Below are 21,098 nucleotides of genomic sequence, written 5' to 3' on the forward strand. Positions count from 1 at the left end.
ATGATTTGAAATTAAATTGGATACCACAAATTTTTTATAATACTCAATATTATAGAAAGAGTCATCTTAGTTTTCTGTTACAACTTTTTAATTTGCCCTAGCTGGTGTGGCTCAATTAGTTGGTGGCTGTCCTGCAAACCAAAAGGTTGTGGGTTTGATTCCCAGTCAGGGCACATGCCTGAGTTGTGGGTTTGGTCCCTGGTTGGGGCACATATGAGAGGCAACTCAATGGATGTTTCTCTCTCACATCGATGACTCTCCCCCTCCCTTTCTCCCTCCCTTCCTTTCTCAATAGAATCAATAAAAGAAAAAAATTTTAAGAACTTTTTCATTTTGCTTTTTAAGTACATTCTAGTCCCAACCTGACCTGTAAATTCTGACATAAACTCTAGCACATCTAATTGCCTTAACATCTTTACTTTCGTTTCTGATAGTCATCTCACAGTTCCTAAGGCCAAATAAGAATTCTTCAAGTCCTCTTCAACAGATCTGTTCTTTCTCCAGTTTCATGACATTAGTAGATAGCACTTTCATTTCCCCAGTTGCTCAAGTCAAAAACTCATCCATCATAGTACTGTTCTCCTTGTCTCTCATTCCCAACATCAAATTTACCAGCAAGGTGGGTCAGCTCTACCTTCAAACCACATCCTAAACCCATCCATTGTCTCTCCTGCCACTGTTACCAACTGAGCCTGAGCCAGCAGCCTCTCTTTCCTGGACTGCTATGACAATCTTGTCACTGAGATAATTTCTTCCATTTTCTACCACACACACACACACACACACACATACACAATTCATACTCTACATAGCAGCCAAGGAGATATTTAGAAACTGTACACCAAATCATATAATTCCCCTACTTAAAATTCTATAATTTCTGATGAAATAAGATCTAAAGCCTTTGCCATAGACAGACTCAAGGCTCTGTAACGCCCAGTGCCACCAATATGGGGTGGACTCCAGTTCTTTTTCCTTCCCCTTGGGCTCCAGTGTTCTCCAAATAGCTGCTATAGGGCCTTCTGTTATTCCATCTGCTTAGAGTTATCTTCTCTCAGATCTTTACATAGCTGGCTGCTTCTTTATTCATATCTCAGTAAAAATACTACCTTCTCAGTGAGGCTTTCTCTGATACCATATAAATTAGCCCCAGTCATTTTCTCGCTCTGTTCTGTTTCATTTCATTATAGCGCTCATTATTACCTAATATTTTCTTTATTCGCATATGGTCAGAGTGCAAACCAAATGAAACGACTTCACTAAGCAGTAGGCCCCACTCAGAAAGCTTTACATACAGGCCACAATGGGGCTGGCATTTTGGAAGACTCACTCACGCAGTAAATGGGAAGGCAAACCAGAGTGGGTGAAGGCAAACACAGAGGACCCAGGGGGAGCCAAGGAGGCTGGTGGTGAGCCCAAAGCTTTCAAGGTCAAGCTCTGTGCCTTGTGGCTAAGTCAGGTTGGGTATTTGCCATTAAGGTCTAATTTGACCTATTAGAAACATGCTTAGAGGAGCCAGCTGCTTAGTCCCTTGGACCTGTGACGGATGAAAAAGGTGGGAGTTCAGCAAACAAGACCCATTGGAGAGGAAGCCCTGCATTTCCTCTGTGTTCTTTCTTTTTTAAAGCTTCAAACTGAGAAGGAAAAATCTGATAAATATATTCTCTTTTGAATTTCCTGTCTGCCCTTAGCCAGCTCTCAGCAAGAGAAGCCAAGTTCTTCTAACCTCTGTGAGGAAGGCCAATAGGCTGACAGCTGGATATCAATATTTACATTCTGTTATCACATCTGTTGAAGAACCCCAGGCCAAAGTAGCTAAACTGAATTATTCTAGTTTTATCTCTCCACTGCTGTGTTCTAAAAAAAATACGTCCTCTTTTTTGAAAGCACAGGTTTTGTTAAGGCCAAACTATTTTTTTCCTTCAAATATCATAAAGACGCCTCACACCAAGTGTTAACCCTTCTCCAGCTCAATTGGCACTCAGTATATCTGAAGTGCAAACTGATTGACATGATGTGTTATAAGCCAACATTAAAACAATCTGCCATCTGCAAGACACATCTCTAACACGTCAGTAAACAACAAGAAAAACAGACTTTAAGTGACCACTGACATGAGTCAGCTGTGAGCAACAGCAAAGGAAAAACACATGAAGGGTCCAGAGGCCTTTCTGGGACTTAAATTTTGTTAAAAAGGAACTGCCAAGTGAAACTTTAGGAGAGCCGGCTGACCACCCAGCATAGAGACAGCGCTCTAGATGCATTCCACAAATCATGGGAAGGTTGCCAGACATGCACTTTCATTGGGAAAAGAAAAAAGAAGAAAACCCCACAGAACCTGTATAATATATACCCTTGGCTATATCGCCATGGTATCAAGTGCCAGATAGCTTAAACAGTTTACCTTTCTTCAGATTCATACTTTTCTTTATTTTCCTTTTCTTCTCCCATTTTAATATATGAGATATGCATAGATGCTGTTTGGAACAATCCAGATTTATTTAGAGTGTCCTTATTTTCTGCATTGTAAATGGTTCATTTAAATGGGGTCAGTGCTTACCAGGTAGCTTTGCTAAGAGATTTCTCCCTCTTGCAAATAATATAAACATCCATGTCTATTTTACAGAATGTGAAGATATGGAAGAAAATATCTTTGGTCTTTTAGTTTGGCCTTTTAATTAGTTTTTCCCTCACGCACATGGTATTACTTCAAGCACATTGACTCCATGTCATTCTCCCTTAATCCCACGTTCAAGGGTCTCACCATTGCCCACCAAGATCTGAGTGGAATTTGTTCAGAGGCTGGTTGGCAAGGCATGTGACAGAGTGTTCCCTCACATGCAGCAACAGCAGCCAACAATGGGGCACTGGTGTGCATGGACTTGTATCCACAAAATCACTGTCAGAGGAAGTGGCCCAAAATAGCTCTTCATGTGTCACTGTTGGCATGAAGGCACAACAGCTTCTTGAACATCAGTGCAGAATTGAGGAACAGGCTCACCATTTCCAACTAGAGTTGTTGTTTTTTCTGGAAACCACGGAGTTCGAGCACTGTTTAATGGGCATTTTTGCCACATTTTGAGTTCAGCAATAACTAACTGCATTCTGCACCTTAAACCTGGTGTGTCATGGATGTTTGCAGGAGGCTATTTTGTGTTTTTGTTTTGTTTTGTTTTTGACAGCCCAGCATTGGAACCCCTCTGTGTGAGGAATTCCCTATCTTGTGAGTGTTGTATGGGAAACATTGCTGAAAAGTCCAGATCTTCTATTAGACTTGTTCGCAGTTGCGGGCGGATGTATGACCTAAGCTTGACCAACACAGTCACCAGAGACATGAATTAAATGCCAAGGAGGCAGGCAGTAAGGGTGTAGGGCACCAAGGGGGGCCGACGGGGTGCTGCAGGGATACCACTGGCCTCACAGGTGGTTCCTTGGCAGCATTCAAGTACAGTTCCTGCTGTTTTCTATCATCCTGCCTCCTGCACATTCCCAAAAACTGGTTCTCCAGCATCCACAGCCATCATCTGGGCTTATCATCTGGGCTTTCCAGTATCACTTCAACACATTTAAAAAATCATTCAGGACCCGTTTCCGTTGTTCCTTACAGGCCAGGGAAGTGGAAGAGCACTCTGCACAGGGCAGCAGTCCAAATCTGAGTCTCCCTAGAAAAATGTTTTGGCATAAACACCAGGTGGACTTCAAGGCCCTACCTTGGCCCAGGTCCCCTCTTTTATCACCAGCATTGTGCTCCTGTCTTCAAAGGCAGCTTGATTCTTATCTCCATTCTTTTTGATGGTAGACCAAATCAGAAACACCATTCAAATGGAACAAAATAAAAAGAAACATCAATGTTCATAGCTAATTCTGATTTCATGCAAAATGGTGAGAACAGATTTGCTGGGGTATTTAAGAGATAAGTTCTCAAGGCTTAAACTGTTTGATTCCATTTCCCTTGACTTCCTCACTAATATAGCTTTAGAACTACCCTTGACTTTTTTAAGAGCAACTCTTCAAGCTGCTACCTCTTTTTGCAGGAGTTTATTGTAATTAAAATAAAGATTTTTTAAAGCATTGATCAAGGTGCTATATATTTTTTAATGTAATATTCACAACAAAAAGCTGAGAACAAAGGGGTTAGCTTGCAGTGGGGCTCATACACCTAAGTAAGTGGAAGAGCCAACAGGGATTTAATTTTGGCTCCCTCCCTGCCCATAGACCCTCATTATTCTGCACAAACTATGTCTCATCTTTTTTAAGGGTGAAGAAGGCCTTTTGTTATGAGACAGGCACAGATGGTATCAACATGACTTACACCCTTGAGTTGTCTATAGAGGTAAACAACCCTTTGCTTTGTTCAGTTCTCAAGCTCTAAATATGGCCTTTATTTCCAGGGGTGTTTTCTCTAATTTTTAAAATATAATAATACTTAGAGTGGGAAATGTATGAAGGTATCAACTTCATCCTCTAGCAACGTCTCTGGAAAAGATTTCTGGGAGCCCCTAGAGGTGTTTCCCAAGAGGTTATACCCAGGTCTGGGTAGTATCTCATGACATCTCTCATTTTTCTTCCTTCTTTCTTCCCGCCTCCTGCTGTAGCCCTCTCCCCCGGGCAGTGTTGTGTCCTGCCCATAGGACCTGCCGCCACTGCTTGGGCCCTGGCAACACTGGCTTGCCTATTCTTTTCAATTTCCCAGACTCTCCACATAAAATATCCCATTGGGAATATTTTTAAATGGCAACAATAAAAACTAGATGGAAATTTTGATTTATATTATCTAGATTAAAATATGCTATTTGTATTTTCTAACTCATAAGTATTTGGAGTTGTTCTGACTCCCAGAATGAAGTGTTACTCTTTTGGACCAGTAAGTGAATTCAATCCATTGTGAAGTCTCTCCTTTCTTGCTGTATGTCAATAGATTTTTAAGTCAACATACATGACCAGAATTTATTTTGAAGTTTGTGAATGAATATCAATCAGTTCACAGAGGCAAACAGAGTAGACACTAATTATTAAGGTCTTTTGTTTTCCCATCACATGTAAGACATTATGTCTTGGGCTATTCATTCTTTGCCATATTATGTCCTATTACTACATTCATTTTTAGCATTTTAACTCTTTTCTTTTTTTAGTATTTACACCAATTTAATTATTTTTATGAACCATTGTTTAATGTTAGACAAAACTTCTTACTATTTCCAGGTCTACCATCCAAACATAGCCCCTGAACTGGCCTCCCTAACTTTAACCATTTCATTCCTCCTTCACCCAGCTCTTGACACACCAGCTTCCTTACTACCATGCTGCTTTAGCTCACCAGGCATGCTCCTACTCAGGAATCTTGGCACTTTATATTCCCTCTACTTGAAATCTCTTTCTCTAGATGTTCCCAAGTCTCAACCCCTGGCTTTGATTAGATCTATGGTGATGTTTTGAAGGCCCTCTCCTTGACTTCCCCATCTATCTTCCAATTGTTTCCAAGCCCAGATGTAGGGAGGGGTTAGGTTGTTATTATTTGACTCCTCAAGCCCTAAGGGTATTTTATAGTTTATATTGCTATTGTAAATGAAGCTTTTAAAAATTTACGTTTCCTAATTATATACAAATGTAATTTATTTTGATAGTTGATCTTGTACTCAGGAAGATTGGTGAGCATTTATATCAGTTCTAATAGTTAATCTGCAGATTCCCTCCAAATTCTTATGCTTTCAATCATGTCGTCTGATGCCAGTTTTGTTTTTCTTCTCAAATCTTTATATATTTTTAGTTCTATTTTTATCTTACTGGGTAGGACCTCTCAAACAATATTGAATAGAAACAGTGATAGCTAGCATCCTTGTCTTGTTCCTAAGTTTAAAGGACATGTTTTCAATAGTGTGCCATTAAATATGACATTTACAGGAGGTTTTTCCTAGGTACCCTTCACCATAATGGGAAAGTTCCTTTTTATTGCATTTTTCTGAGAAAGACTTTAAACTCATAAATGCATATTAAAGAAAATGAAGACAGTATTGCCCTATCACATATTAATGTCTTACAAAGTTACAACCAAGGGTATGGTACTAACACTAAGACAGGTAGAACAATGGGAGGTTCACAGTCTAGAAATAGATGCAAATAAAAATAAGAACTTGGATGATTTATTCTGGTTCCTTTTATTTTTCATATTTTCCTTGTATTCTGTTAAACTTTTACCTTAAGTATCTTTATGGCTTCTCTTCCCAGTTCATTGGGGCCATGTCTTCTTGCAGCCTGTTGAAGAAGCAGTTTTCCGAAATTTTCTTTGAGTCCTGTAACGGGTCATTTTCAGAGATTTCTCTGACTCTTCTAGATGATGTTCATTTTTTCTTTTATTTTTTATTCTGGAAGAAATATTTCAAAGCTCAGGTCTGCTGCTTAGTAGCTCATAATATATGATGTGTTATTTTTTCTAAGCTTCAGTTTCCTCATCTATACAAAAGACAATAAGAGCTCCTATAACACTGGGTTTTTGAAAGGAATAAATGTGTTCTTGTGTGTAACATGCCTGTCACTGTGCCTAGCACTGAGCAGCACTCCATAAGTTTAGCTCCAATAAATATATCCAGGTTTGTTTCTCTTTATTCCTCCTCAATCAAGGCAAGTTCTTGGACAGAATGTGTGCATTGTGCAAAAGTGCCCTTGTGTGATAATTGAATTCTTGTTCCACGTCTGAAGTGAGAGGGTATGCGGAGGAGCACAACATCATTCCAATTTCTAGCTCTTAGTAGGCTTTCGCACAGTGCATTTCTAGTATAGATACTTTCTACCATGTTGTTTGGTTCACTTATCCTGTGAACCAAAGTTGTGCACAAGAAATTAAAACCCACTCACTGCAGTAAGGTTATTCTATTTCATCCCATAGCACTTTATTCACAGAGAATGTATTCCTAATGTATAATATTCACAAAAGGGTAAGCTTATATCTGAAGAATGTCAGCTCATAATGCTGATGATGACAATAATGCACAATGATGATAATGTTTACTGAGCATTGCATTGCAAATGCAATAAAGCCCCCAGTTAACTCATAGATATTTGAATCAGCAACTCCTCAAGCAAAAAGGCACTATAAAACTGTAGTGCTCCCCATAGGGACCTACATTCCTTGGATATATTAGCTCTTGCATTGGCTCTTTCAATCTTGATTGAGCCACCTTTGTTGGGGCCACTCAAAGCCTAGAACTTCAGTCTGTCTATTAAGCTTGGATGAACATTGCTAATCACAGAAGGGACACACTTAACAACAATAATAAGAATTAAAAACCATCATACACAGATTTCAATGATGGTTGTGGAAAACTAAAGATACTTGGGATGTAGGAAACCAAGGGTGTTTTCAAAGCTACTATTACATCTAAAATAGTATAAAGGTTATTATATATCCTTACTAAAAATGAGAAAATAAAATAAGTGAAAGTGGGGTAGCCTCCTGCTAAATATTCAGCCAGCTTATAGAGAAAGTTCAGGGTTAGGGAATAAATTTAGCACAAGAATCTTGGACAGGCACAAACTCCAAGCATGCTGGGATCTCAGCATCAGGCTAATCTACATGGGCAGAAACAAACTTTGAAAAACTAACTGAGATGTAGAATTGTGTATAGTAACCCCAGGACTGAGCTGGACTTGTTTTGGTATCAAGGGTGGTTTAACTCAGAGGACAGAGAATGGCAACAAAACTGTGGTGGTGTCCTGATTGCTAATGGTATATCTGGTTAGGGACAAAATCTCAGCTCATTCCTGGGGGACATAAACCCGAGGAACAGTGATGGTAAATACCATTCAAAATACCAGAACCTTGGTTTAAGTTGAAGTTCAGGCAAGGCAAGGGTCCTTGTGCAAATAAGAAAATCAAGAGGTGAATGCTGCAAGATGCCCAGTGAATGCTGCAAGAACAGGCCTGTACGTGCCCAGAATGCCTATGCATAGGTTTTCTTTATAAGATCAAATCCAGGGGACTTCTGCCAAGATGGAAGCATAGGTGGAGACCCCATGCTTTCTCATACAACCAAGTTTAGAGACAACTAAATATTAGCAACAGAAAACACAGCCAGAACACAGAAAATTGAACTTTTCGGAAGTCTGATAACAACAAATTCTTCAGCCTGACCTGTAAGAGGGGAGAAACCAGCAGCTGGCGGAGTGGGGTTGCACAGGAAAACTCGGTCAGATGGACTCGGGTGTGCGGAACCCAGGTGCAGGGTTGGACCTAGTAAGCGACCCGACCGTGGAGCAACAGCGAGGGAGCAGGGCTGCGGGTTGACTGTGGTCACACATTCATGTGCAGATAGACAAGCGAGGGAGTGGGAGATTAGACAGACCCCAGCAGGCCCCAGCGGGGAGCGGCAGCAGAGGGTACCGCCATTTCCCTGCTTTGACCCCGCCTCCACATACAGCGTCATAACCCATCGACCTGAGTGGCCCTGCCCAGGTGAACCACCTAAGACTCTGCTCCTCACCCAGCAGCACAAAACAGCAGAGGGGGTCGCCATTTCCCTGCTCTGACCACGCCCCCACATACAGCATCACAACCCAGCAACCTGGGAGTCCAAGGCTCTGCTCCTCATACTTAATGGGCACAAACAGACCAAAAATGGCTCAAGAAGCTCTCAAAGCCCCAGAGCCTATAAATCTAAGCAATGAAGAAATAGCAAAACTCTCAGACACACAGTTTAAAACACTGGTGATCAGGATTCTCACAGAGCTGGTTGATTATAGCCACAAATTAGAGGAACAAATGAAGGTGAAACTAATTGAAACGAATGGAATTTCACAGGAAACCAATAGCGATGAAAAGGAAACTGGGACTCAAATCAATGGAGTGGACCAGAAGAAAGCAAATGATGGCCAAACAGAAAAGAGTGAAGAAGCAAGAATTCAAAAAAATGAGGAGAGGCTTAGGAACCTCCAGGACATCTTTAAACATTCCAACATCCGAATTATAGGGGTACCAGAAGGGGAAGAGGAACACCCACAAGTGGAAAGCTTATTTGAACAAATAATAAAGGAGAACTTCTCCAATCTGGCAAAGGAAATAGACTTCCAGGAAATCCAGGAAACTCAGAGAGTCCCAAAGAAGTTGGATCCAAGAGGGAACATACCACGGCACATCATGATTGCATTAGCCAAAATTAAAATGAAGGAGAGAATCCTAGAAGCAGCAAGAGCTAAGGGGACAGTCACCTACAAAGGAGTTCCCATCAGACTGTCAGCGGATTTCTCAAAAGAGACCTTACAGGCAAGAAGGGGCTGAAAAGAAGTATTACAACTCATGAAATTCAAAGACCTACATCCAAAAGTGCTCTATCCAGCAAAGCTTTCATTTAGAATGGAAGGGCTTCTCAGATAAGATCAAATTCAAGGAGTTCATCATCACCAAGCTCTTATTATATGAAATGTTAAAGGGACTTATCTAAGAAAAAGAAGATAAAAAAGATGAACAGTGAAAGGACAGCAAACTCACAGTTACTAAGAACCACACCTAAAACAAAAGCAAACTAAGAGGGCAGCTAGATCAGGAGCGAAAGCATAGAAATGAAGATCACCTGGAGGGTTAGCAATAGGAGAGTGAGAGGAGGAGAAAAGGGGAGAAGGTACAGAGAATAAGCAGCATAGACAGTAGGTAGAAAATAGGGGGGAGGGCAAGAATAGTAGGGGAAATATAGAATCTAAAGAACTTGAGACACATGGACATAAAAGGGAGCAATGGTGGGGGAGGGGTGTGCAGGGTGGAGGGGAATGAAGGGGGGAAATAGGACAACTGTAATGGCATAATCAATAAATATATTTAAATAAATAAATAAATAAATATAAATAATTAAAAGTGTTTAAGGGTGTCAGTAGAGAAAATTAAAAATAAGTAGATAAGTAGGAACTTGTTAAAGGCATTTGATACTTTCAGTTTTGCAGAAATATAAGAATCAGATTGAACCCCATTCTGAGAATAATAATTACAAGATAATGTAGAGGAAATTTATCCTCTTTGACTACAACCCCCCTGTATGTAGAAACAAAGAATTCTTTAAAAAAAGTATCTCTCCAACTGAGAGCTAAGGGTCTTCATGATGTCTGAATGGAGTTTTAAAATAAAGGAAGCAGAGCTGAAGAAGTCTGAATCAAACAGCCCATTTAATAGTAACGTGCAAATCAGGTTGATTATAGGATAGAGATGGTACAGGTTTCTCTACCCCATTCCTCATTAACTGGTTGATTTATTAATTCGATCAGTAAATATGTATTGAGCAAGTACTATGCACTGACACTTGGCAGGCACTCTTCAAAATTTTGATCTAAAATGAACAAACTCTTATCATCTCCAAATAACCATCTCAATTTCTTGCCATAAATGTCCCATAGGGATACTGTGTCCTGCAGTCCTCTCCAACAGAGGACTCTCCTAAACACCCCCTTCCCAGCACATTATTCCCTCTCCTTTTTGTAAAACTCCTGCTCCTTAGAGAATTAACTGTCTGCTTATACCTGCCTTCTCCCCTGCCCAGCAATCATCTACTGCTCCTCATTCATGTCCACTGGATGGTTCAGGCTTCCTCTACCTCAGCTCCTGTCTCCATCTTCAGTCATTTCGACTCAAGCTTAGGTGACCCAACAACCAGTTATTCAACAACTTGAATGTCTCCTCTTTGATTATGTTCCCTTTTCCACTTTGATGAGCCACCTCCAAATCACACCTAGATCAGGAACTGCTGATCATTAGTGCCATTATATCAATGGCACTTATGAATGTTTGCCCCTTCCAACAATTGTTATGTCCTTCTATTTCAGGTACTTGGAGTACAACAGTTTTTGTCTTGCCTCTTTCCTTCCTTCCTTTCCTTTTCTTTTTTCTCTTTTTCTCCCTTTCCCTTTTTTATCTTTTTAACCGATACTCTCCCGCTTTCTAGCTACCACCTGTCTCCTGTACTCAATTCCTCCTCTATTCACTTTAAAATAAAGTATTATGATTAGATGCCTTAATAAACTCTCATATTATTTCTAATTCTTCTGCAGGTTTTTTTGGTGTCTCTAAGGTGTGTCATCTGCAAAAATGAAAAAATTTTAGATTCCTATTTTCCAATTTTTGTGCCTTTATTTTTATTTTTTATATAAGACATACAGTAAAGTAATGAACAAATGCAATGCAATAGTAGAGAGTTCCTCTGAAAATCTAATACAGATAGTGCCCTATTCTCACTCTTCAAGGCAAATTATTTAGTCTAAGTCACCATTACCTTTTCATCTGATCAACTAATCTCGCCTCCAAAGTGGACTCCTCAAATTCCCTGTTCCTCTCCATTCCTTCTGCACTTAACAGCCAGAGTAATCTTTTAAAAACATAATCTAGGTTATGTAATTTCCTTGCCTTAAACCTCTCATTGGTTTATAGTTGCACCTAGAGTAAAATCTAAAACTTTTGAGAGAGTCTACCTCTTCAAGCCTTTTTTTTCTAAGATCGTCTCATACTACTTTTATTTCCTAAAGATTACAAAGCTTTCCTGTCTCAAGTCCTTCTCAGTGGCTGTTCCTTCTTCCTAGAAGGCTCTTTCCCTATTGAACTCCTACTCAGAATGCTCCGAGAGAGGCCCTCTTATTCAGAAATTCAGTCATCTTATCCTTTTTTTAAAATGTTTTACGTAAGTCATCATTCTTCTTTCAGAGCATGTACAACCTTTTGTAATTATATATATTTATTTGTGTGGCTACTTAATATATGTCTCTCCCATTATACTAAAAGCTCTGTGTTTATCTCCTCATCGTCAGCCTCTGGCAATTTGCCCAGAAAATACTGTACTCTTAATAAATATTTATTAAATGGATAATGAGGATATAAAGATGAGTAAGACACACTCCTGGCTCAGAAAATGCACATACAAATTTTTCCCTCCAGTCTCAATTATTTGTTTTCCTTATCAGGATTAGAAATGGCAATAAGAGCAAGATGACATCCATGATCTTGACTTCATATTCTTTAGTGAGAGGAACTTTGGTCCAAAATTGACTAACATAAGCAGTTACAGCAGCCTGAATCTGGGCCTGGAAATGTCAGGAGAAGCAGTATAAATGGGGGGGCAACAAAATAAATACAGGATTTGTTCATCGCCCATCCAAATCTGGAATCTAGGACAGCTAAATCACCCACAATTGGAATTCATTGGAGTATAGACCTAAATATTTCAATACTTATATTCTTTTTCACATGTGTTATATCTCACTTAATTTCTTTAGAAATACAAGTATTTTTAATGGTGTCATATGTGACTGACTAAGGGAAAAATCCAGACTTTTGCCCAAAAGAAAAACAAGTGGCAGCAACTGTTAGCTTCCAAAGCCAGAAGCAGCCCAGGTTACTTAGAAACAAATGTGAAGTTCCACAAGTTTAAACACAGGTTGAATGGCAAATATTTGTTCATTTTTAAAGATTCTATCTTTCTTCCAGTCTTGAACGACAAACCATGTTTCCTCATATTCCTAGACGCCGGCACCGGAGCCTCAAATCCCACCTTCCCTTCCTCTCCTGAGAACTTCACTTTGCAGCATCTTGCACCTTCAGCCTTGCTTTCTCTCTCTATTGGAAGTATCTCTCTGAGCTATAAATATGCTTGTTTCTTCTTTCCCAAAGTTCATATTATCTTCTGACTATAATATAATTTATATCTTCCTTTCTCATTAAAGCCTTTCCATTTTTATGCCTCCCACTCCTTAACCCTCCACAATCTGGCTTCCACCACTCATGAGAATGCCCTCTGGAATGACTTCCTATCTGAGAAATCCAAAGAGCTTTTTCCAGTCATTATTCCAGTGGTGACCCAGTAAATATTGAATAACTAGCTTCTAAGAACCAGAGTTAAGGAGCCTGTATTAGTAATGTATTCCACTTTCAGTGGTGCAACTATTCACTAGGGCTCATTTCCTCTACCAACTTGGTGCCAATGGGCTTACAAAACTGAAAATTGAACATTGGGCCTGTGAGTCATTACCAGCCTTCCAAACCTGCTGTTACATGGGTATTTGTTGATCAATCCTTGTTTCAACTTCCCATTCTCTTGCATTATATGACACCAATACCTTTGAGATCCCCCTCCTACTTCATTGACCATTTCTTGCTTGTTATGTTCTTGACTCTTTTTTCTTCTCTTGCTTAGGAGAGAAGTTTTCTTCCCTGGGGTCTGTACTTTGTCCGATGCTGTTCTTGCTCAACAAACTTGCCTGGCGAAATCAAATATAATCTTACTGTTTCAAACATATCCCTTACACAGAAGTTCTACCCTAACTGCCCGGTATATATCTCTAAGGTCAGACAGACTCCTCAAACCCAATATGTCATAATCTTTCCCATAATCTGGCTTTACTACCTCTGTTTAATCTATAAAACACTGCTTTAGCTCCTAAATAATTCTTAAATTTATCTGTGCCTCTTCATTCCTATCACTTTTGCTAGATCTAAGAGCTGGAATAATCTATAAAGCAATCTATAAGATTCAAAGTTAATGATGTCCTTCCCTAATCTCAGATGGTTCAGTGGGGCACCACCACTTGCTGGCAGCATTTCTCAAGATGTGTGCTGGGTTGTAAGGGGGAAAAAAGAGGTTTTGTGTCAAATAAGTCTAGGAGTCACTGAGATAAACAAAGCAAAGTTATTTTTTTAATTTGTTTTCAACTTTCAGAACCTTTTATATGCCAATGTGCTTTAGGAATTTCTGAGAAGAGTGGAATATTCAGAGATTTTCAAATACATTTGACCAGCTTAAACTTTTATTTTTTAGTGGGAGGAGGGGATGAGTTAAAATATCATTACCTGAAAAAAATCAAACTCAGAGGAACATAGGGTGAAAAACTGGTAGGCAGGGGCTGGGGGAAGAGTATATAGGGAGAGGCTGGTAAAAAGCCTGAAAGTACAAACTTTCAGCTCTAAGATGAGTGAAGTCTCAGGGTCTAATGCGTAACATGGTGGCTGTAGTTAATAACACTGTATTGTATAATTGAAATATGCTAGGTAAGTAGAACTTAAATGTTTTCACCAAAAAAAGGAAGGAGAAAATTTAGTGAGGTGATGGATATGTTAATTAACTGGATGAGAGAAATCTTTTTACAATTATGTACATATTCAATCATCACATCATACGCATTAAATATGTTATCATTGTATTTGTCAATAACATCTCAATAAAGCTGAAAAAGAAAACACACCATGTTACCTGGGAGTTGAATTCAATCCCTCCCCTGCTGTAACAGTCCTGAACAAACTCTTCCTTAAAAAAACCCACTATTACCACTTCACAGTACCTAAGCATTTCTCAGAACACAGTTCAGTGTGACTCTGGTCTTACTAACCAGAATCAAAGCCTCGAGAAACACAAAGCCCTTTTTGACTTCATCTCTGCCTACCACTTGACCCTCCAATCCTTCTGCTCACTGCCTAAGATCTTAAATTCCAACACTACATTTTTGTAGTTCACCATATAAGCCATGTCGTTTGCTTCCTTTTTTTTTTTTAAGTTCAGGCTCTGCTCTCAGCAGGAGTTTTTCTCTATTACCTTTCTTATCTAGATAACACCTATTTTGACATTCAGTTTTACAGCATTTCTTCAAGAAATTGCTTTATATTTTTCCAATATCTTCTATATGAGCTAGATGACTATCTTTAATATTGATACCCAGTGTACATCTCCATCACTGCACTTGCTGCATTGTTCTATCAACATGTCTGTACTTGTTTCCCTTCCAGACTGTGAGCTCCTTCAAGGCAGGGACTATATATTACTCATTTTCACCATCTAACATAGTACCTGTCTATATTGTGTCTTTTTATTCTAAGATTTTGACATCTAGGATCTCCCTGACCTTGGAGCAACTGTCCTTCCAAGAACCAGTCAATTCCTAGAGATAGTAAAGGACTCATCTGCAGACACACCTTTTGTATGCACACTAACCAATCCATAAGCCATACACCCTTTATTAGGTTCTCACAAGGCTCTCAATACTCCATACCATTATTCCCCTGCCCTAATTACTCTGGAACCAGGTAACGGACAACTAGAGGTAGCCCATATATCCCAGAGCCTGCTGAAATTACTTGAACTAGCCAATCCAAAGTTTGCTTACCCGACCTCATTAGTTCTTTCCACAGAAACCACCATAAAAGCTACTGCCCATGTTTTCCCAGCCTGGGTGCTTCCCTGTGTGGCCCTGCATGGTGTGCTGTACTGTACCTCCTGCCTCTAGGGATCTGTATGAACATCTTCCTTCATGACAATTATTTTCATGTCTGTGTATCTTACCACACCTGATAAAAACAAATCTCAGGTACATTTTAAATCACTGTCACATGGTGGGTATTCAGTAAGTGTTTGTTGAATAAATAGAGAATTAAATAGCTTGCTTTTGGTAAAAATATACAAGGTCTGTCGAGAAGATATCCAGCCATGTAATATGAAAAGTAGACATTTACTGATGAAGATACAAGATGCAAGAAACACTGTACACAGGACAATGATGCCTCTGTCCCCTCCAAAGTAGGCACCTTGGGACCTCACACAGTTCTCCCAATTGCCATCAGCTGCCCCATCATATTTTCCTGAATCTCATTGATAATCTGAAATCTCTTCCTTTTCTAAGGTGATTTTAGTTTTTGGGAAAGCCAAAAGTTGCAAGGCACCAAATCTGGAGTGTGGGAGGGTAAAATCACCTCGGTGATTTGATGTTTCACCAAAAAACTCACACAAGACATGATACATGAGTGGGTATATTATTGTGATGAAGTTGCCAGTCACTAGTTGCCCATAGCTGCAGTCTTCTAAATCATCCAAATTGTTTCCATGGAAGAATGTTCAAGCTTAATGCAAAATCTGATGCAGATTCGTTGCTCTACTCAGTCATTTTGAATGAGATGGCCACACAGTACACATGCTCACTCAACGGTGTCTACTGCCTGCACCGACTAGTACAGTGAAGTTGTCATTGGTCACAAATGCCCATTCCAGTCCATTCTCCTTGGCTTCCAGGTTACACTGATATCATACAAACCATTCTTATTATATTAACAATGGCTGGACTTTTTCTGGACAGACCTCATAAAAACCGCTACACTAAGGTAGCTTTATATTGTGACATCAGTGAATCTATCATAGAAGAATATAATTGTCCTTCTTGACATAAATAGCTAAGCTGTATCTTCAAAACAAAACAAAAAAATCTCTTTTGTGGGAAAAAAGAAAGAAATTTTATGCTGTTTCCCACATTTGCTGAATATAAAATGAAAAAGCAGGGGGCAAGTTTCAGTGCAGTAAGAGAGTTAGCTGGCTTCCTTTCACTCCTACTGTCTTTAAATCTAACCCTTAAATTAGGAATAGTGAGGAAAGTCCATAAATTAAGACAAGGTTAACACTGAGACACTCTAGTTAAATCACTGTCTAGGAGATGGCAAGAGAATTCCCTTCCATCGTATCTGAAAAACATTATATCTGAGAATTCCTTTCCATTATATATAGCAAAGCATGGATGCGTAAGAACGTCGCTGCAGGACGTCTGTAAATACTCTCGGCTCATGTAAACAAATGTGAAAGGAGACCATGTCCTTCATTTCCAGTTACGTCTGGTCATTGAAGCAGTTATGAGTCTTTATGTTACAAGTTCCAGAAAAACCTAACTCAAACTGGTTTAAACAATCACATTTCACTAGCACACAAAAGGTAAGTCTGGAGGTAGAAAAACAACAAAACAGAAAAATTTTCCAAAAAACACAAATGAAATAAATCTATATTAAAAGGGAGAAAAAAAGAAAGTATAAACACAAGATTCAAGTGAAGGGTTAAATGAGGTTAGGGAAAGTCAGAGTTATGGGAGGTCAGGAGAGGGTTATGTGAGGTCAGGGAAGGTTATATGAGATGGGGAGGAAGCCATATGGTTAAGATTGGGGTTATTTGTCAAGGTTCTAACTTTTGTTTTGTATAATGGGTTTTAGAATATTTGTTACATTATGGGAAAGACAATAAATACACAAGTAAGCACACTTAGTTGGAATCAGAGCTATAACTAGAATGAAAATTTTCTGAACCTAGTCAAGAGGTCGAGGCTGCTTGCACAGAGAAAAGCTGTTGTCACCAGGTGTATGGACTCCTGGTCCAATAGTGCCTCCTCCTTTGCAACAGGGAGTAGGAGCAGGGTGACTTTGTAGTCCTCTGTACTCAAGTTGGCACAAAGTAAGGGCCTTATTGTATGCTGAGAGAGGACTGAGACAGAAGAATTTCAGATAAAATAAATACATGTATAGAGGGTGAGTGACAGAAGTAGGCTTACAGATGTGAGTATGTAAAACATGGAGTTTATTCATGTATTAGTATTTATTATTTTTTGTATTATTTTCTATATGAACAACTATAAACCCACCTTTGCCCCATCCTGTACTTCTCTTTTTTGTAGAGAAGAAATTAAATAATAGCCATTCCTGAATAGATTAATGGAATTAAATCAATAAACCCCAAACAGTTGTTAATTGATGAGATCCTCCTTTCATTGTTAATTGAGAATTTTCAAATGCTGAATAATTAATTTCTGCATCAATAGTTAACACAATTTAGTGATAGGAGAGCTATCTGATTAAGAATTTAAAGCTTAGGTCACGGCCTGTAACAAGTGAGTCTGACTCTTCTTTTATTAAATCCCAAATGGGTAGGATCTTGAAATAATATATGATATGTGAGGCTTACATGTCTGAGAACAAAAAAAAAAGCATTTCAATATTTTCACACAACTCTTTGGTTATGTTATATGGGATTGGGTGGAAGCAGAGACAAAAACGAAGCATGGGCCTTATAGAAAAAAAATTTCTACTTCAGACCATGTTTAAGTTTTATCTAAATGGCTGGGCAATATCAGACTAAAGCCATGAGTCCTCAGGCAAAGTAAAATGGAGCTCAATAATTTTTTGTAAATTTGACCAGTACAAAAAGCTAAACTAAATCATTCAAAGAACAAGAACTTTCAGAAACAGATTTTTCTCTACTCCCCATTCATATTCCCCCCAACACTTATACACCATCAGTTTATTTGTGAGCAAAATTTGTCTTGCATTTTCATTATACTTTTTTTCCCATATTTAAGACTTAAGAAAAGTTTGCTAATAGTGTGCTGACTTGATATGGTGTGGAACCTAAATACTTACCAGTACACTAAATTATCAGGCATTACAAAAGTCAGAACACAAGAACTGACATCCAAAACAGAGTACTTTACTCCTCCCTCAAAGTCAGTGGAGACCAGAAATTGGATGTTTATGACCCCCCAAAAGCAGAATTTTCATCCAGCATTTCTCCCAGACCGTCAAACTGCTGACTGAGGATGACGTGGGGCACCCAGATACTGGAGATGCTACTGCCTGTCTCAAGGAGGTCCTAAAGTATAATGTTATTGGAGGCAAATACCAGTGGAGTTTTACATTCCAGAAGCTGGTGGAACCAAGAAAGCAGGACACTGATAGGCTCAGCTGGCTATGACTGGGGGCTGGCATGTAGAACTGCTCCAAGCTTTCCTGCTGGTGTCAGACGACATTAATGGATTCATCCCTCACCCAATGGGGGCAGATCTGCTGGTATCAGAAGCCAGGCATAGGCTGGATACCATCAATGGTGTTATGCTTCTGGAAGCATGTATCTACTGACTGCAGAAGCTCTAGTGCTGGTAGCAGCCATGTTATCTGAATCTGATCAAGCTTTTCCTGCAGTTTCTAGCAGACTGAGATTGGACAGACCCAGACTTTAGCACAGCCCCATAGAGCAAGGCGGATTATGGCAGATTCACTGAAAGGAAGTACAAATCTATTGGCAAGTGGAAAACAGCTTTCAACTACTTCCACCTTCCTGTAGCTGCTGCCATGTATATGGCAGGGAGTGAGGAGGAGAAGGAACATGCCAAAGCCAGGAAGATCCTCCTGGAGATGGGAGAGCTCTTTCAGGTTCAGAATGATTGCTTTGCCCTCTTTGGGGACTCCAGTGTGATAGGCAAGATTGACACTGACATCCAGGACAATAAATGCAGCTGGCTGGTGATTCATTGTCTGCAACAAGCCTCTCTGGAACAGCACCAGATCCTACAAGAGAACTATGGGCAGAAAGAGGCCAAGAGAAGGGCCTGAGTGAAGGTGCTCTATAAGGAGCTGAATCTGCAGGCTGTGTTCCGGCAGTATGAGGAAGACAATTACAGTCTCTCAACGAGCAATACTCTTTGCCCCTGCCTCCAGTCATCTTCCTGACGCTACCACACAGGATCTACAAGCAGAAGTGACCTAGAGTCTGCCAGGGCAGGGAGGACAGGCTCTCAATAAATTATTAAAAAATCCTCAAAAATAAAAAAGTCAGGACACTCTTGTTTTTGTTTTGATCATGGTCAGTTTGACCAGAGAGACACAAAAACCAGTGTGATGGCTATGTCTGTTCTGCCTCACCAACTTGTCAAGAATGTTCTAGAAATTACTAGATAATCACCTTGTGATCTGCTTCATTCCCGCCATGTAGACTCAGCTGTGTATTGCTAATATTCTCTTTTACAATACTGGTTCTCTCTTGGCTATGGACTTTGAGCAATACTGGTTCTCTCTTGGCCATGGACTTCGAAGTCTAGGTTGGAAGTATGAACATGAATCAATACAAAAGAAAGTTTTTGAACAAAATGATATGATTCATGATTTAGAGAGTGTATTAAAGGGAGCGGTAGGGACACATAAGTGAGAGTAACAGGACCCTGAGTTTGATGAGTCTAGATAAATAGGTTAGGAGGTAAGAAACAAGGAATGGTGAGTTCAGTAATAAAGATGTCGAATTTAAGTTATTAATGGGACATCCAATTTCAGCATATAGTGGAAAATGCAAAACTCTTACTCTGGAAGATAACACTGTGGGAAAGTGACTAGAAGTAAATGAGGGAAACTTATGAAAGATAAGGATTATTTTTGTAAGGGTTTTTTTTTTTTGGTAGAGATTTAGGGAATCTCAGCATTGATTCCCAGTCTTGGATCATAAGAACATTCTTCTCTTTCTGCTGCAGGGAGGGCACCATTATCACAGCAAATTTATGCCCTGCTTTTACATGGAAAAGAGAGCTGAGAACCCTTCCTACAACTGCTGTTTCTCAGGTGCCTTCAGCTCAAAATAATCCTTATGCCAAAGTGGCATATTGTGGGGTAGCATGTTTTAACTCCTTTATTTGCAATTCTTGACTCAGCAAGTTATGTGAACTGTAACATAAACACACTGGTAGTGTACCAAGATTTTAGGACACTTGTGTGCACAATATAAAACAGATATAAACTGAAACTAAAAGTATTTCATTATGGTATATTATAGTATTCATTTCATCATTAATTCCTTCAGTGTTGGAACATCCTGACAAACTAGAACTATACTAAGCACTTTGGGAAATAAGAAAATAGAAATCCACCTCTTGTGATCACTTTTCAAAAGAAGGAAAATCATATATATATATATATATATATATATATATATATATATCATTAATAAGTGTAAGATAGGGTAGAAAGTCATGTCTTAAAACTGGACAAAAAATGCTATTCCAGAGGGGTGGTGGGGACAGCAGCAGCAACTCTCGGGTGCTTAGGAAGGCTCCATAAAGGACAAGACAACTAATCCAGTCTTTGAAGCATAGGATTTGGAATGTAGAGATCAAGAACACGGCTATAACCAATAATAAGAGCAATGGTCTATAGCTGACAAAATGCAGCCTGTAGGTAAGAGAAAGCAAATGTTTGGTGGAGCCAAGAGCAGGATTTACTGAAGGAAGTAGAAGTTCTTAAGATTGGAAATGTTGGCTGAGGTCACATCATGATGGTCTCAAAGGTCACATCCTAAGGATTTGGGTTTGATTCTGAAGCCAGGAGACTCTGAGGGTTCAGCAGGTAGAAGAAGACATGGTACAATCATAGCTATTGTATTTCAGAAAGACAAAACGGCAACACTGTGTAAGATGTAAGGAGAAGAAGAGCCTAGAAGTGAACAGAAATAAGGCCCTATCATATTAGGGTGCCAGGATTCTATGTGCTAATAGAGTATCAGTGTCCACATTTCATAAAGCAA

The 21,098-nt window shown here is 39.4% G+C and overlaps 1 pseudogene; it reads left to right on the forward strand.

Annotated features, from left to right (window-relative positions):
• Positions 1-1,303: 1,303 nt before the first annotated feature.
• On the forward strand, positions 1,304-19,293 carry LOC119063921 (farnesyl pyrophosphate synthase-like; annotated as a pseudogene).
• The last annotated feature ends 1,805 nt before the right edge of the window (positions 19,294-21,098 follow it).

Source organism: Artibeus jamaicensis, unplaced genomic scaffold (assembly GCF_021234435.1).
Source record: "Artibeus jamaicensis isolate MK-2021 breed Jamaican fruit bat unplaced genomic scaffold, CSHL_Jam_final contig_867, whole genome shotgun sequence".
NCBI classification, from domain to species: domain Eukaryota; kingdom Metazoa; phylum Chordata; class Mammalia; order Chiroptera; family Phyllostomidae; genus Artibeus; species Artibeus jamaicensis.